General features: G+C 38.9%; 1 long non-coding RNA gene across 1 annotated transcript in view; it reads left to right on the forward strand.

Moving 5' to 3' along the window:
- The first annotated feature begins 1,425 nt into the window (after positions 1 to 1,425).
- LOC125119908 (uncharacterized) overlaps positions 1,426 to 18,941 on the forward strand; it is a 109,991-nt gene continuing 92,475 nt past the window's right edge. The window contains exon 1 of the long non-coding RNA XR_007133210.1: positions 1,426 to 1,469. This is a non-coding gene — a long non-coding RNA (uncharacterized LOC125119908). The remainder of the gene's footprint in view (positions 1,470 to 18,941) is intronic.

The following is an 18,941-nucleotide window of genomic DNA, read 5'->3' on the forward strand; positions in this document are numbered from 1 at the left end:
GGCTTTTAATTTGCCCTTCTTAAGTCCACTTACACAAGTAATAAAGCATTGCCAAAAGTTTGATAATTTTAATCAAAAAGGGTTTTGGCTCTAATAGAAATACAGTTTATAATCTGTATTAGTCTTTAAGGTTGCAAAGCACTTTTGCAGACACTGATTAATTTAATCTTCACACAACCTTGTGAAGTAGGTAGTGTTCTTATACAAAGTGTGAGGGTGCCCTAGGGGGATTGTGATTTAGATCTTTTGAAGTCAGAGAATTGTCTTTTAGGAAATTTAAAACAGCCAGTGCATTCAGGAAAAAATGGATTTTATCTTAGGGAAGGTCCTCCTTTAGTTTTGGAAGAGATTGTTTTTGTCAAGCAGGTATAAGGAAGTACTTTATAGACAGTTTTCTGGAACTGTTAGGTTGAAATGTTAAGCATTTTGTCTTATAATGTAAAATATGTCTATTAACAAGACCATAACACCAAAGATTTAGACAATTTTTTTGTGTGTGCTTTTTAGGGCCACACCCGCAGCATATGGAGGTTCCCAGGCTAAGGGTCGAATCAGAGCTGGAGCTGCTGGGCTACACCACAGCCACAGCAATGCCAGATCCGAGCGGCATCTTCGACCTACACCACAACTCATGGCGATGCTGGATTCTTAACCCACTGAGCAAGGCCAGGGATCGAACTTGCAACCTCATGGTTACTGGTTGGGTTCATTTCTGCTCCGCCACAACAGAAACTCCAAGATTTAGACAATTTTTAAGATAGTTTTAAGTTTCCCTTTGCTGAAAAATATAATCCATTCTTGAAAGATGTGTCTATATCCTTGACTAAACTCTGCCTCACAGGAAAGGGCAATTGGCTAATGGGCAAGAGGAACAAGCAAGGTTGACCTTCTTTTCTCACGTCACCCTCAGCAACAGACTGAAATTCATGAGACCTGGGTGTGGAGTGCACTGGCTAAGCCAGTGATTTCTCAAACCTGGTGTCATTGAGGGCTTTTATATTCCAGGCTTCAGGCTTTGATACATACGCCATGAATTGTTGTGACTGCCAAGTCCATGACAGGTGGGCCAGGCTGCATCTTGGAGGTGGGAGTTGGCATTTCCTTGAAGGAAATATATCTCCCTATTATGATTCATCCTGGGAAAGAAAAGAAAACCTGTAGAAATGATTCTCCAATATGCCCACATCTCATGGAAGCTTGACAAGAATCTTCAAATAGTCAGAGTTTGGATGTGGGTTCTTATGGGAGCAGTTATAAGCTAAGAATTCACCATGAAGCCAATGAAGCTTAATTATCTTTTGCAGGGCCCCTTCAGAGGTCTTAGGGGAAGGAAGCTCTAGCAATGTGCATACATGGTCATGTTTTTAAAACTTGCAAAGTAAAATATTTTTGTATTATTTTTCTTACAGACAGCCCCCAAATTGTATCAGTTTCATTCCCACAGAAACTGGGTCTGTCCTGATTCTAAGGTAATCTATGTTGAACTTTTGTTATCTCAGTACAATTCTGTTAAATATTGCAGCCTTGTCTTGGCTGTTCTTTGGAGGAGTTAAAAGTACTGGCTTTACACTTGAGGTGAAATGGCACAGGGTTGTGGCAGTATCCCAGAGAAGCTGCTTATCAGGTGCAGTAGGTGACCATTAGGAAGTAGAACAGCAACCTTGGGGGTGACTGTTAGGAGTCAGGTGACCACAGCAATGCATGGGCAAGCATGGGCCAATGCAGGAGTGGGCCTTGACCAAACGTGCTCACCACTCCTACATACATCAGAGGCAAAGGGGCCTTGAAAGAAATCCTTAACCCTACTATTTATGTATATAGGGGCTATTGGAGTTACACTTATTTTAAAGAATAAAGAACTAGAGAGAGCAGAGATGAAGCAAATAATAAACAAGACTATAAAACTGGGGTTAGTAGATTTCATAGAATGGAATCCAAGTCTTCTGATTTGATGGTCAGTGTTCCCCATCCTAAAAGTGGTGAAAGCTTGAGAGTCAGAAGTTCCCATCTAGGAAAACTGAGTAAAAAGTAAAAAAGCGGCTCTTAGCTAATTTTGGTTGCTATAGTAGTGAGATATTTACATGTTTGTATGCAGAGCCTGATTGATAATATTTGGGATTCTTGTTTGAGCAAGAATTTTTAAGATCCAAAAGCAGTAAATACTTTAGTACGTCAGTAAATACTGACTTGGTTTTGTTGTTTTGTTATTGTTGTTGTTGTTTACACTGTTTTTGAAAAATTTTACACTACCTATGGTATATTTTGGTAAAACTAATTAATTAGTTTTAAATTTGGTAAAAAATAATTAATTGATAAACCTAATCTGTGGTGACAGCAATCAGAAAATGAGGGAAAAAAAAAAAGAAAGTGATTGAGGAGGGGGCTGGGGAACTGATGGGTAAGGGGACCCAAGGGATCTTTCTTGTTCTATACCTCATTACACTTGTTAAAACTTATCAAACCAAATACCTAAGAACTGTGTATTTTGTTGTATATGAATTAAACTTCAGTAAAACTATAAAATAAATAAGGCTAATCAAAACACCTGTAAAGTTAAAAATTAAATTAAATTAAAACCCTGGTACTCTGCAGAGACATGAGGAAGACTCTCAGGACTCAGGGAGGTAAGATTAAGATTCCCTGTTCTTCCTGTTGCCAGGGAAAATGTTTCCCCACATTTCTCTGTGTCACATATCTGTCTCCTTTTTATCTCTTACTGTCACTGGAGAACAATGCCGTTGGCAGACACACTATGATTATCAGGCAACACAATATTATTACTGGAAAAATTGGCAAGTTGTTTTCAGCAAAAGCCTTCCCCAAACATAAGGTCGCATTTCCTCTCCATCTATTCTCTGATATTCCAGTCTCTCTGCTGCAGATTGCTTAAAAATAAACTGTAGTATGGCCCTGTGATTCTAACTGCTGTGAATTCCTGTTCTTCTGGGCTCCAGCTCAGCAAAATTAATTATAAGTAAATAATGACTTGGTTTTGTTGTTATTGTTGTTGTTTATACTATTTATGAAAAGTTTTACACTAATTACCTTATTGGTATATTTTTTAATAAATACATATGTTTTCTGAAATACAATCTTAATGGAAGTACATTTAATCCCAGAAATAGCCACCATTCACATTTAAATGTGCTTTTCTTTTGTTGTGTTCCATAGTTGAGATTATGCTGCATACTCAGTTTTTTTATTAAAATATAGTTGATTTACAGTGTTGTGTCAATTTCTGCTGTACAGTTTAATGACACAGTCATACATACATACATACATATATATATATATATATATATATACACATTCTTTTTCTCATACTATCTTCCATCATGTTCTATTCCAAGGTCAATTTTTATTCACTTTTTCTATCATAACATTATAACCAAAGAATTTTCTGACACTAGTAGAACCGCTTTCTTTTTTTGTCTTTTTGTCTTTTTTAGGGCCACACCTACAGCACATGGGGGTTCCCAGGCTAGGGGTCCAATAAGAGCTGCAGCTGCTGGCCTATACTACAGCCCCAGCAATGCCAGATCCAAGCCACATCTGTGACCTATACCACAGCTCATGGCAACAACAGATCCTTAACCCACTGAGCAAGGCCAGGGATCAAACCCTCAACCTCGTGGTTCCTAGTCAGATTTGTTTCTGCTGCGCCATGACGGGAACCCCTAGAACCACTTTCTAATGCAGGATATGCTTGATAATTGTTGCTACTTTATTTTCGAAGTGTTCAGATAACTCTATCCACTTTCAGATGATAAATATTCTCCTGTTATATCAATTAATAAATCTGTCAACATATTTTCAAGTCCCAGTCAAAATTAGAAACATTTTTCCAAAATAATAGGCAAATTGTGAGTAACTTGAGGGCAGGATGATATTTCCTCCATCTTTGAATTCTCCACAGAGTCAACATGTAGGAGTTAGATAGGCACTCCTAGATTGAATGAGTGAATGAATAATGACCATTAGGTAATATTTCTAGGAATCAAGACCCAAGAATAGGTTGATAGACCTCAGTGCCTACAACTTGCTTCCAGAAGTAACTGTACTAAGAGGCTCTCAATCAAAAGGAGAATGCCTTTTAGACTAGTTCTCTAGACTAGCTCTGTGATTGTAAACCACCTTTTTTTTGTTTTGTTTTCTTATGGCCGCACCTGCACCTATGAAAGTTCCCAGGCTAGGGGTTGGATTGGAGCTGCAGCTGCTGGCCTATACCACAGCCACACCAACCCCAGATCCAAGCCACATCTGCAATCTACACCACAGCTCACCACAACGCCAGTTCCTCAACCCACTGAGCAAGGCCAGGGATCGAACCTGCATCCTCATGTGTACTAATCGGGTTGTTACTGCTGAACCATAACGGGAACTCCCTGTAAGCCATCTTTTAATACCAGAAGGAACTGTACATTCACAGTGCTCAACAAACTTCGTTTAAAGATTTTAGATGTTCTAGCCATAAATTTTCTAATTTTAAACTAATTATCACTGACTGTAGTTTGGAATTGTATGCTCTGAGATGCCCTTTTGTATTATATCAGTTGCTTACTACTTGACTATGATGGAGACCTTTTAGAACAGAAATTCACAGTAGTCTGCAGATTCTTCATTCATAGAATTTCTGAATCTTAAAAAGTTTAGAGCCAGAGAAGATATAAGTGATCATCTATTTCAAGGTCTCTGAAAAGAAGAGGGAGGTAGTCAATTGATTTGCCAAGGTCATTAAGCTTTTTGACTCCTGTTTTCCTCTTCTTTATGTTACAATACACCGCCTCCCATGGACCTATTCTGTGGTTCATTAAGAGTAATTCTTGGAGCTCCCATCATGGTGAGCGGAAACAAATTTAACTAGGTACCATGAGGTTGCAAGTTCAATCCCTGGCCTCACTCAGTGGGTTAAGGATCCTGCATTGCCATGAGCTGTGATGTAGGTCCCAGATGCTGCTCGGATCTCTAGTTGCTGTGGCTGTGGCGAAGGCCGGCTGCTGTAGCTCTGATTAGACCCCTAGCCTGGAAACCTCCATTTGCTGCGGGTGTGGCCCCCCCCCAAAAAAAAAATTCTTGTTGAGGAAAGAATTATTTCCATTTTTGGTAAAATTACTAAGATCAGGGTAATGTGTAAAAATATAAGCAGGACTTAAGCAGGGCATTTCACAAGGTATTTTATATCTTTGTGCATATGTATATGGCAGTATAAACTGGATGTTGGAACTGTTACTGTTTAGTGATTTTATTTTTTGATCTTGTGAAAAATACTATAGATACATAAATATGGATAAAACATAAATGTACAGCTTAATAAATTGTTATAAGCAGACACGTATGTAACTACCAACTAGATCAAGAAATGAAACATTGTCAGTTCTAAATTAGGGCTATTGTGAATAAAGGCTGGGCCTTTTATTTTCATTCATCCCAGTGGTATGGTATAGAATCAAATTTCTTTCTTTTCCACTTTAACTTGTCTCAGCACAGTTAGTGAAAAGACTCTGCCTTCCCAGTGCTCTGCAGTGCTATCTTTTGCATAAATTAATTCTTTTTATGTGGGTCTTCAGCAGAAATACATCCATTGCTGTTGAAAATGAACCTATACTTTATGACCCAGCAGTTTTGCTCCTAGGATCATCATGTGTGTGTGTATCTTCAACTTTAGTACATAATGCATAGAGCCTTCCAAATTGGTTTTACCAGTTTGCATTCTGACCAGTTGTATATGAGATTTTCCATTGATCTACACCCTCACCAAATGTGGCATTGATGGGGTTTTAAAATTTTGCCAGTCTGGGAGTTCCCATAGAGGCTCAGTGGAAGCAAATCTGACTAGTAGCCATGAGGACACAGATTCAATCCCAGGCCTCGCTCAGTGGGTTAAGGATCAGGCGTTGCCATGGTGTAGGTTGCAGACACCGCTTGGATCCTTTGGTTGCTGTGGCTGTGGCATAGGCCAGGGCCACAGCTCTGATTCGACCCCTAGCCTGGGAACCTCCGTTTGCCATAGGTATGGCCCTAAAAAGACAACAAAAAAAAAATTTACCAGTCTGATTTGTGTATATCTCATGATAATTTTTTTTTTTTTTTGCTATTTCTTTGGGCCGCTTCCACGGCATATGGAGGTTCCCAGGCTAGGGGTCAAAACGGAGCTGTAGCCACCAGCCTACACCAGAGCCACAGCAATGCAGGATCTGAGCTGCGTCTGCAACCTACACCACAGCTCACGGCAACGCCGGATCGTTAACCCACTGAGCAAGGCCAGGGATCGAACCCGCAACCTCATGGTTCCTAGTCGGATTCGTTAACCACTGCGCCACGACGGGAACTCCTCATGATAATTTTGATTAGCATTTACCTGGTTACTAGTGAGACAGAACAACTTTTCATATGTTTATTAGTTATTTGGCTTTCTTTTTGTGATGCACCTATTCATATTCAAATCTCTTGCCTAGTGTTTTTTGTTTGTTTGTTTGTTTTGTTTTTAATATTTGTGGTGTTGCGTACCCTGGAATAATATTCATTGATTATATATGATGAAAATATTTTTGCCACTCTTTTCATGCCCTTACTAAAGCTCTTTGGCAAGCAGAAGTTTTTTATTTTAACATACTCACATTTAGCACTTCTTCCCTTCATGATTAGTGCTTTTTGCATCCTCTTTAAGAAATCTCTTACTACTCTAATGCAGTGAAAATATTCTCTGACATTAATTTCTAAAATTTTTATTGTTTTGCTTTCCACATTTATGTCTACAATTCACCTGCATTGGGTTTTGTGTATAGTATAGTATAGAATCAATTTTCTTTCTTTTCCACATTAACTTCCATTTGTCTCAGCACTGTTAGTGAAGAGTATGCCTTCCTCAGTGCTCTGCAGTGTAGTCTTTTGAATAAATGAAGTCCCTTTATGTGGGTCTTTTTTGGTGGCTCTCTTCTGTCCAAATGATCTATTTCTCTCTTCTGACAGTACAACACTGACAGGTATTAGATTTTTATAATAAAGTTTTATATATGGTAAAACACATCTTTCCTTCCTGATTTTCTTTATCTAAAAGCTCGTTGGTTTCTAAGCATGACGGAATAACAGAGAAAAGAGAGAAAGGAAGGAAGGGAGGGAGGCAGGCATAGATCCCCCACAATTCTACCATCTCCCTCCCACAATCAGGAAGGCTTTAGACAGGTTTATGAAAGTGGATATTTCTGGCTTATATAGTATTATTTCAGAAGTCTTCGGTTCAGCGTTCTTCAATTTTAGAGTCTAAAAATTTCAGCTCAACCCAGTAAGTATTTACTAACCATCTACTCAGTACTAATCTTGTAGTAGGTGTTAGGAGGGGTTCAGAAGGGAGAGTCTATGACAAAATCAAAATATTTAGAGCTTACTTATTCATTTTTTTTATTTTTAAGTTTCGAAACATGAGTGTTAAAGAGAGTACTGAATTTCAAATGTTGCTATAATTTCTCCAGAGAAGCGACAACTAAATTCCATCTAAGTACCTTAAACCTAACAGAAGTTAACCCTTAATCCAATCTGGAATTAAAAAAAAAAAAAAAAAAAAGCATAGAAAATAAAATAAAAACAAAAACATCCCAATAAAAACTCAAAATATTTAGGGCATTCAGGACTCAAGTACATGAACCACTGACCAGTGGTAAAAATGGATCACTATGGTTTGTCAAAGCTTGAAGCATTAGACCAATCACACAACTTTCTTTTTACCTTTTTTTTTTTAATCTTTTTTTTCCTTTGGTGCTGCATCCACAGCACATGGAAGTTCCCAGGACCAGCCAGGTACTGAATTCAAGCCACAGCTGCAGCAATGCCAGATCCTTTAACCCACTGGGGCAGGCCAAAGATTAAACCCACACCTCTACAGCGACCCAGGCTTCTGTAGTCAGATTCTTAACCCAGTGCACCACAGCAGGACTCCCAATCACACATCATTCTTGGGATTGATTCTAACAGGCATAATTTTCTATAGTTAGTCTTTTGATAACCCTTAGAAAATTTGTCTTGAAAATAAATATGTTTCAAAATATCAATGTAGAAAGCCAATAGAAGTAAAGCTCCTCTAATTGATAGGTAAGACCCCCATGCTCAAACTTGTCCACCCTACATCTGTCACAACTTCTAACCTCTGAGTTATCTCCAGGCCACCCTTGGGGTCCCTGGATGCCTAAAAAAGGTCACTAAAAATGATATTCAGCATCAGAAATGATTATCTAAATTGCAAAAATAAAAAATAACCTTGATTTAGAAAAGTGAGTTGGTTCCTTCTCTTTTGCTTCTAAACTGTTGCTGAAAACAGTGCCTGGCTCTTGGTAGATGATCTGTAATGACCTGGATAACCACTTGAACTATCTGGCAGAAGTCTCTAGGAAAGCCAAGAAGGTCTACTTGAGAAAGGTGGTCTTTTGTTGTTGTTGTTGCTTTTGTTTTGTTTTGTTTTGTCTCTCTCCCATTTTGCACTCTAAGGAATGCCCTAAATCCCCAGTTAGTCTATAGAACCACATCACACAGAATGGCACCTTGTCTGATGGAGAACTGCCCAACTCCCATGTCACAAGGCAGACAAGACCTGAGCTGCATGTTGTCTTTCCTCTCAGAATAAGGAAATTGCTGAATCTATCTGCTTCATTCCAGGGCAAATGATCTGATAGAGCTTAATTAAACCTCGGGCAGCATGACGAAGAGCCTCACAAGGAGGCTTTTCCTCTCTATTTAGAACATATAAATCTGTACATAGGCATAAAGCCTGTTGAATGAGTTTGCCAAAGAAAGAGTAGCCTTATTCTGTTCTTCCTCATCTAGTTTAAGGTGGGCCTCATTCTCTAGATCTTTTCCTAAACCAGGGGTAATGGGTGAAACAGGGGAAGCATTAACCATCTCTGTAGGATAGGTGAAAGCAAATGAAGAAAAACAGACAAAGAAATTATAAAGGAAATAAAACAAAATGGCAAAGAAGCAAGCAGGAGAGCTTGCTCATCCTTGGATGCGTAGTGACCTTTCTTTTCTATGTGGTGCCTCATTCTCCCTGTATCCAGGGGGTGGCACTGGTGCTCTTTCTGCCTCACCCTGTGGGCAGCATTCAGCTTGTCTCCCTAAAATAGGAAGTAAAGGAAGAGATGAGGGACAGTTGGCTGCCCATTATTGAGTCTGTTGAAACAGCTTCCTGAAGGGCCATTGCTAATGCATGCATAAGGTAACGCATTGCCTTAACAAGGCAATCTGTGAGCATGGGAAGAAAAAAGGAAAGGAATTGGAACTATAATGGAATGTGGCCTATGGATGGAGCAGTCAGAAATTAAGAACTACTCCAGTTTTTTAAGGCATCTTAAAGATGGTAGGATTAGGTAATGTATAGCCTACATATGCAGATTGTCACCACAAACACATAGGTCAGTTTCTATCATTCTCAAAAACTTGTATAGACCCAAAACCTAAATTAACTTCATTCTGTTACTCTGTACAGTGCCTGATTTTATGGATGGGAGGAAAAAACAAGCGGTTTTCTGGCTTAGGCAAGGTCACATAGCTAGACAGTGATAAAGTTGTCTGGAGTAGGAGTCCTTTACTGGGTGAGCAGAAACACCAAATGATAAATAGCTATATATCCCCTCTCTAGAATTAAGTTGGTACTCATTAAATATTTGTTAAATGGATGAGTGAATAAATGAATTGAGAAAATATGGCTATATACTGTTAGCTATTAGAAAGATATTTATATTAAAATGTATGTGTGGCTTATGTCCCTCACTGGAATGGATTATGAACAAATCCATGTCTGATATTTCTCTTTATCTTATATGTCTTTCTATCTCCCTCTGTGTCCAGCACAGTATCTTGCTTATGGCAGATGTTCCATATCTTGATTTCATTGACAGCTTAAGGGGAGGAAAGAAGGGGAAATGATGCTTTATTAGTTTGCTAGGGCTTTCATCACAAACTACCATAGAATGGGTGGCTTAAAGAACAGAAATTTATTTTCTCACAGTTCTAGAGGCTAGAAGTCCAAGATCAAGGTAAAGGCAGAATTAGGAGGCCCCCTTCCTTGGCTTGTAAAGAGCCATCATCTCCCTATATCTTCACATCATCTTCCCTCTGTAGCTATGTTCAAATTTTCTGTTTTTATATGGACACCAGTTATAATAGGGCCCAGCCTACTAACATCATTTAACAATGAATCACTAGTTTGAAGCCCATCTCTAAATAAAGCCATATTCTGAGGTACTGGGAACTAGGGCTTCCATACATGAAGGTACCTAAAAGGGCCTTCCACCTCAGCAAAAGGCTGATCATGTTGTGCCTGTGTTCCCAAGAGGCCCAAGGGAGCACCAAGCTTATGGGAGAAAAACTGTGAGAGGCCAAGAAAGAGAAGAGAGAGAAAGAATGAGAGAAATGTCTTTGGGGAGAGCCAGTGAAGAGCCCCTATCATCTCATAGGAAAACTGCCTAAAAATCTCTTTTGCCCTACTTTCTGATTAGTAGATAAGGTTGGGGAAATTGGAAACAGAAAACCACAAGGTAAAGTTTTTTACAGCTGTAACTAAGGAGTTACTACTGTGTTTCCTTGAAGGTCCCAGATGCCAATAGCAGTTAAAGAGCTATGAGAACACTTTACAAATTGTTTGCTATATATATAAGTGACAAACTTTATTATTTTTAAAATAAGCAACCATAACTCTGCATTGCCAATTCCTATTAAGTGTATAGTCATGAAGGATCCCAGACCTTTCTTTTCCTACCTGAATCTATAGATAGTCAATCTTTCTGATTTGAGTTTAGTTTCACAAAACCAAATATTGATCACTTCTCTAATTTACCTTGAACATACTGAATTTAAACCCTCCCCCGCCCCAGCAATTAGTTATCTAGTGGGATCTGAGAAAAATAAAAAAAAAAAAAGAAGGAGCCAAAAACTATTTAGGAGAGAGATCTCCTTTATGATTTCTCTGTAGCTTCTAACAAGTTAAGCTCATTTCCACCCCAGTGCCTTTGCTCAGTCTCTGCACCTGAAGTGCTCTCTTCTCGCTAAAGCTTTCCAGGCCACCATAAGCCCTCCATCCTCTGGGTCCTCATGTTAGCCCACTACTTAATGTCCACAAACTAGCATCACCTGGGAGCTGGTTCGAAACACAGAAGCTCAGGCTCCACTCAGACTTCTTTCTTTTTTTTTTTTTTTAAGATTTTTATTTTTTCCTTATAGTTGGTTTACAGTGTTCTGTCCATTTCTACTGTACAGAATATATATATATATATATATATATATATATATATATATATTCTTTTCCTCACATCATCCTCTATCATGTTCCATCACAAGTGACTAGATATAATTCCCGGTGCTATACAGCAGGATCTCATTGCTTATCCATTCCAAATGCAGTAGTTTGCATCTATTAACCCCAATTCCCAGTCTATCCTACTCCCTCCCCTTCTCCCTCACCCTTATCAACCACAAGACTGTTCTCCAAGTCCATGAGTTTCTTTTCTATGGAAAAGCTCATTTGTGCCATATACTAGATTCCAGATATAAGTGAAATCATATGATATTTGTCTTTCTCTTTCTGACATATTTCACTCAGTATGAGAGTCTCTAGTTCCATCCACGTTGCTGCAAATGGCATTATTTTGTTCTTTTTTATGGCTGAGTAGTATTCCATAGTGTGTGTGTGTGTGTGTGTGTGTGTGTGTGTGTGTGTGTGTGTGTGTGTATCTGTGTATATATCTCACATCTTCTTAATCCATTCAGCTGTCAATCAACATTTTGGTTGTTTTCATGTCTTGGCTATTGTGAATAGTGCTGCAATGAACATGCAGGTGCATGTGTCTTTTTCAAAGAAAGTTTTGTCCGGATATATGCCCAAGGTTGCTGGGTCATATGGCCCACTCAGACTTCTAATTGGAAGCTGCGTTTCAGCAAGACACCCTCAGGAGCTGTAGCATGTTGCAGTGTGACAGGCCCTGCAGTCTGCCTGCTGAGTGCCCTCGACCTGTTCCACACTGCCTTCATGGCATCGCTTATTTTCTTGAATTGAATTCTCTAATTTTCGAACAAGTCATTACATTTCATGTAAACATATTTACACTTCATCAGCCTCTTTAAAAGAAAATTCATGAGTCAACTAACAAATATAGTTTGAATATCTGTGTACTAGGAAACCAATCCCTGAGAAGTTAAAATCTGACACACATTTTCTCTGTCAGAAAACTGCAGGATGACTCATCACATAGCATTTGAAGCAGCTACTTAAAGAGAGGAGGCAGAAGGGCCACTCCCACCCTCTGGGCCATTAGCAGAGACACCACAGGGTGAGGCCAGAAAGGTCCACAACAGAACCCTGGGAGTTTGGTGGTGTGAGCACTTAGGACCTAGTCCCCCAGCAAAACTTTGACAAAGAGCACATTCCGCAGCTGAGTTCTGTGGCCTCAGAGGGGTGACCTCTGTCATCCAGATGTGTCTTCTCTGAGATCATAGGCGTCATGGCCTATAGAGAAAGGAACAGGGAGTGACAAAGGAAGGCTGTATCCTTTAATACATCAGAGGACGCTTGAGGAGCTTGGTCATTTTGAAAGATGCCAAAGATATTCTTGAGTTGGTTGAGCATGGGGAAGAATGAAATTGGGGAATATAGCTCAGGCATCGACCTTCACAGTTCATTTCCCTCTTTGGTTGCACTTATATATGTGCATGTGTTCATATACTTTTTTCACCTTTGAATGTGGAAATAATTTCAAACATTCAGAAAAGCTGCAAGAAATGTCACTTTATTGTTAACAAATGGCCCCATTAACTTTATCATTTGCATGTTTCTCTCCCTTCTTTCTCCCTCTCTCCCTTTCTCCCTATCTATCTATATATGTTCGCATATATATATTAAATTATTTTTTGAACCATTTGAGAATAAGTTGTGTACATCACACACTTTTACCCCTATATGTCTTGGTATGCATTTTTAAGAATATGAACGTTCTTTGACATAACCACAGCTGTAACTTTAAACTTCCTGATTTCTCATGTGACTGCGTTTATCTTGGCATTGTTTCGCCCTTAAGATGACCACTTCCTACTTGATTAACATCTTTGGAGTTGAACTCACGTTCTGACTCTTAAGCATATTTCAGTGTGATTTACTGTTGTGAGTAAAAAACTCTTCAGCATCACACCAAGTTTTTCCTCCAAGCTCTTGGCTCTGCTGCATTCCCACCATCCCCTCTACCAGACCGCCGCTAATAATGCAGGGATCTGAAATCCATCCATTACCCGTAGAGAAAAATCAGATAATATACTTGAGAAAAAATATCAAGCCATTTTGATTACAAGTTGGCTGCAGTTTTAGATTATAGTCCCCTCCCCCTATCCATGGGAGATATGCCCCAAGACCCCAGGGGATGCCTGAAACCACAGATAGTACCAAATCCTATGTACAGTACTTCTTTTTTTTTGTTTTTTTCCTGTACATACACATCCGTGGCAAACTTTAATTTATAAATAGGCACATTAAAAGATTAACAAGTAACTGGAATTTCCATCGTGGCACAGCAGAAACGAATCCGACTAGGAACCATGAAGTGGCAGGTTCGACCCCTGGCCTCGCTCAGTGAGTTAAGGATCTGGCGTTGCCGTGAGCTGTGGTGTAGATCACAGATGTGGCTCAGATTTGGCATTGCTGTGGCTGTGGCGTAAGCTGGCAGCTGTAGCTCCGATTGGACCCCTAGCCTGGAAACCTCTACGTGGAGGCTGCAGCCCTTGAAAAATATATATGCAAAAAAAAAAAAAAAGATTAACAAGTAACTAATAATAAAATAGGAAAATGTGACAGTATAAGCAAAGTTGTGTAAATGTGGTCTCTCACTCTCTTTTTTTTTTCTTTCAATGGCCACACCCACAGAATATGAAAGTTCCTGGAAGAGGAATTGAATCTGAGCCAGCCACAGCTGCAACCTATGCTGTAGCTGTGGCAATGCTGGATCCTTTATCCCATTGCATGGAGGCTGGGATCAAACTGACGCCTCCACAGTGACCTGAGCTGCTGTAGTCAGATTCTTAACCTACTGTGCCACAGCAGGAACTCCAATCTTTCTCTCTCAAAATTTCTTATTGTACTAATTTTTAATGTCTTTTCCATGTTAACTAAGTACTTCTCATGCACTGTGGCCATAACTTTCACAGTTTGAGATGGGACAACAAAACTAGCACAGATTTCCTTTTTATTCTTCATAATTTCAGGGATAGAAGATTTGTTCTTACTGTAGATCTTAGCAACATTAGCATGCAATTTTTTTCTTTCCTTATTAAATCAAGAACTTGTACTTTTTCACTTAAAGGAAGCACTTTATGTCTTCTCTTTGGCATATCTGAATTGCCAGCATCACTCTTGCACTTTGGGGTCATTATTAAGCAAAACTAGGGTTACTTGAACACAAGTACTGTGACACCATGACAGTGGATCTGATAACTGAGATGGCTACCACATGACTAATGGGCAGGACTTACTGGACAAAGGGATGAGTCACATCCTAGGTGGGAAGGCAGAGGACAGGGTGAGATTTTTTAACATGCTACTCCAAATGGCATGCAACTTAAAACCTGTGAATTGTATATTTTTTGGAATTTTATATTTAATATTTTCTGACTATGGTTGACCATGGGTAGCTGAAACCACAAGTAAGGAGGGACTACTGGATTGTCCCTTAAAAACTGTAAAGGATGAAGACAGAACCAAAAATGGAAGAAGTCACACTGAAATATACACCCAACTGGACTAAATTAAAATGCTAAAGTTCAGATTTCAAATTATGAAAATAGCATTTATCACCTTATGTATTGCTTTTAAAAATGTAGTTGAGCTGAGCCAAAATATGTCCTTCCAAATGAGAAAATGCCTTAATCTTCAAAAGGATCAAATTATGCCTATGATAGGAAGACAACTCTTCATAAATTGGTCTGAAGGGAATTTCATGAAGTCTCTTAAATCCTACTGAATTTGTGCCACTTTATACGCCCAGTGTCATCACCAAACATAGTCTTTTTCACATGTGTATCCTTGTGATTCACAAAGCAGCCTCTACAAAGAAATGTCTTCTAAATTTAATAACTTATCCCAGCTTTTCATTATTTTGCAATGTTAGAACTAAATTCTGATCATAGCCTTATGCATGTATAGAGGCCTAAAACCAGAGAATAATTTGTTCAAATACCTGGTTAGTGTGTACTATCTAAATCTACATAAAAGTTAATGGATTCTTAAGAAATAGGTATTCTCCCAATCAGCATTCCCTATTAGGCTGCCCATAAGATGACTTTCATCAAATTGAATTAGCCTTTATAAACATATAATTAAGTTATTGATCAGTGTTTCATCAAGGCTTAATCCTTGAATGTCTTTTTTTATATTTCCATTTATTTCCTTCGTTATCCTACTTAGTCTCATGCCTTTAAATATAATATATATGCTGATGACTCCCAAATTTATGTTGCTAGTGCATCCTCTCTCCTAAACTCCTAAACCATGTATACAACCACTTGTTTGACCTTACATTTACTTGAGACTATACATCTCAAATTAGTTGGCACAAATCAAGCTTCTGGTATTTCTCCCAAACCTTCAACTCCTTCAGTCTTCCCATCTCAATAATGGGAACTTTATCCTTCCAGTAGCATAGGCTAAAATCCTTTGTGTCATCATGGACCCCATTCTCTGTCTCACATAATTCATCAGATCCATCAGATAATCTTGCCAGCTTTATCTTCAAAATATACTCAGAATTTGACCATGTCTCTCCATATCATTGCTAACACTCTGAATCAGCCATCGTTAATCCCAAACTCCTAGTTTATCCCCCTACTGCCTCTTTCCTGTTTGATTACCATAAGTTTGTTTTCTGTGTTTGTGAGTCTATTTCTGTTTTGTAAATAGGTTCATTTGTGTCATATTTTAGATCCCACATATAAATGATTGTTATATTTGTCATTGACTGATTTACTTCACTTTGTATGATAATCTCTAGATCTATCCATGTTGCTGCAAATGGCACTATTTCATTCTTTTTTATGGCTAAGCAGCATTTTATTTTACATATATACTTATGTATTTATATGTATATATAAAACCACATCTTCTTTATCCATTCATCTGTCAAAGGACATTTAGGTTGCTTCTGTATCTTGGCTATTGTGAATAGTGCTGCAATGAACATTGGGGTGCATGTATCTTTTCAGTTAGCCTTTTGTCTGGATTTATGCCCAGGAGTAGGATTGTTGGATCATATGGTAGCTCTGTTTCAAGTTTGTTTGTTTGTTTTCATTTTGTTTTGTTTGCTTTTTAGTGTGTACCTGCAGCATATGGAAGTTCCCAGGCTAGGGGTAGAATCAGAGCAGAGTTGCCGGCCTGCACTACAGCCACAGCAATGTGAGATCCAAGCTGCGTCTGTGACTTACATCACAGCTCACGGCAAATCCAGATCCCCAACCCATTGAGCGAGGCCAGGGATCAAACCTGCATCCTCATGGTACTAGTCGGATTCATTTCCATTGCGCCACAACAGGAACTCCCTTATTTTAAGTTTTCTAAGGAATCCCCATGCTGTTCTCCACAGTGTCTGCACCTGTTTACATTTCCATCAACAGTGAAGGAGAGTTCCCTTTTCTCCACACCCCCTCCAGCATTTATTATTTGTAGACATTTAAATGATGGCCATTCTGACTGTTGTGAGGTGATACCTCATTTTAGTTTTGATTTTCACCTCTCTGATAATTAGCAATGTCGATCATGTTTTAATGTGCCTTCTTTATGTCTTCTTTGGAAAAATTTCCATTTAGGTCTACTGCCCATTTTTTTATTGCATTTTTTAGTTATTAATCCTTTGTTGGTCACATCATTTACAAATATTTTCTCTCATTCTTTAGGTTGTCTTTTTGTTTAGGGTTTCCTTTGCTGTGCAAAAGCTTATAAGTTTGATTACATCCCATTTATTTTTGCTTTTATTTCTGTTGCCTTGGGAGTCTGACCTAAGAAACATTGCTATGATTTATGTGAGGGAATTTTTCCCTATGTTTTCTTCTAGGAGTTTATAGCGTACTGTCTTATATTTAAACTTCTGATGGCTGGCCTCCCATCTCACTGCTAGAGAAAGCCCAAGTCCTTTTACTCTTTACCATGGCCTACACCATCTCCTCCAGCTGCCTCGCACTGCATTCGTCAGTGTTTCTCAGATACACCAAGCATTCTTCTGTCTCAGGGCCATTGCTCTTGCCTGGAAAGCTCTTTGCCTTACTGCTATCTAGCACACCACACATTCTACTTATTATTTATTGTCAGTCTCCTACACCTGATTACAAGCTTTATAAGGGCAGAAAATTTTGTCAGTTTTGTTCACCATCATCTCCCAGAGCCTGACATATGATAGGTGCTCAATAAATAATTTGTAATGAACGAGGAAACCATTATCCCACCATTTATTAAATATCAGGCAGCATTTGTACACACTTCATATTCTTTCAGCCAGCTTCTTACTCCAACCATCCTCCAGCCACTGGCCTTAATATGATAGTGACTCACCTTGAACCATATGGTGGACCTTTTGTTTCTCACACTGAGGCTTCTCTAATGCCAACATATGGGAATCAGCTTCTTATGTGACCATTACCCAGAAGGGTGGGGGAGTTTATTCCACTCAGGCAGGCTTTGACCACTGGGGAGGAAAGCTAATGGATAAATACTTTCTTCTTCATCCTCTAGGGCAAAAGTAGGAAAACTTTTTCTGTAAAGAGCCAGATAGAAAACAATTTAGGCTCTTTAGGCCATACAGTTCCTGTCAAAACTACTAGACTCTGCCATCACAGCCTAAAGGCAGCCATGGAAAATACATAAATGAATGGTATGGCTTTGTTCCAATAAAACTTTATTTACAAAACTAGGTGGCCAGCCAGATCTGCTGCAGAAGCCATAGTTTGCCAACTCCTGTTCTAGGCAAGAGTCTGAGATATATTTCAAAAGTCTCATCAGAAGTTCCCAAAAGGAACTTTCCCTCCTTCTCTGTTTCATTCTCCATCCTTCCCCAGAACCACTTCCCAAATAAACTACCTGCGTGCAAGCCTTAGTCTTAGGCTCTGCTTTCAGAGAAACCCAGGCTATACCACCATCCTTAAAAATACGATTACTTTTTTGGAGTTCCCTTTGTGGCTCAGTGGTTAATGAATCCGACTAGGAACCATGAGGTTGCGGATTCGATCCCTGCCCTTGCTCAGTGGGTTAAGGATCCAGCGTTGCCGTGAGCTGTGGTGTAGGTTGCAGATGTGGCTTGGATCCCGCGTTGCTGTGGCTCTGGCGTAGGCCGGCAGCTACAGCTCTGATTTGACCCCTAGCTTGGGAACCTCCATATGCCATGGGAGTGGCCCAAGAAATGGCAAAAGGACAAAAAAAAAATATATATATATATATATATATACATATATATATATAAGACTACTTTCTTGCCATAAGCCAAATATTGTTTGATTCCTGGTAGCAAGTATATAGTGCTTGATCTCATAACAGGCTATTTTACTGGAAAGTATGCCACAATTTAAAATTGTGTATACCAAACTAGGTTTTTCTAAAAAACAATGCAATACTAGCTCTTCTGGTTTTAAAAGCCAGGTGTCACATTTTCCACAGAAAGCATTTTTAAACTAATATTACCGACTTGGCCAAGACAATAAATAAAATATAAAATATTATTTAATAAAATAACTTAGATGACCAAACTGTTTGAAATTCTTATTTTGTGACTCCTCCCTCAATTTTATTCAACATTATAGAAGAACATCTTATGTGAGAATATTCTAACAGATGTCCATGAGAAAATGCCAAACTGTTTTAATGACTGTTGAAAACCTGATCCAAGAATGTTATATTTCCTGCTATTATGCTTTTTTTAAATGTTTCATGTGGCAAT

The sequence above is a fragment of the Phacochoerus africanus genome, chromosome 1, assembly GCF_016906955.1.
Source record: "Phacochoerus africanus isolate WHEZ1 chromosome 1, ROS_Pafr_v1, whole genome shotgun sequence".
NCBI classification, from domain to species: domain Eukaryota; kingdom Metazoa; phylum Chordata; class Mammalia; order Artiodactyla; family Suidae; genus Phacochoerus; species Phacochoerus africanus.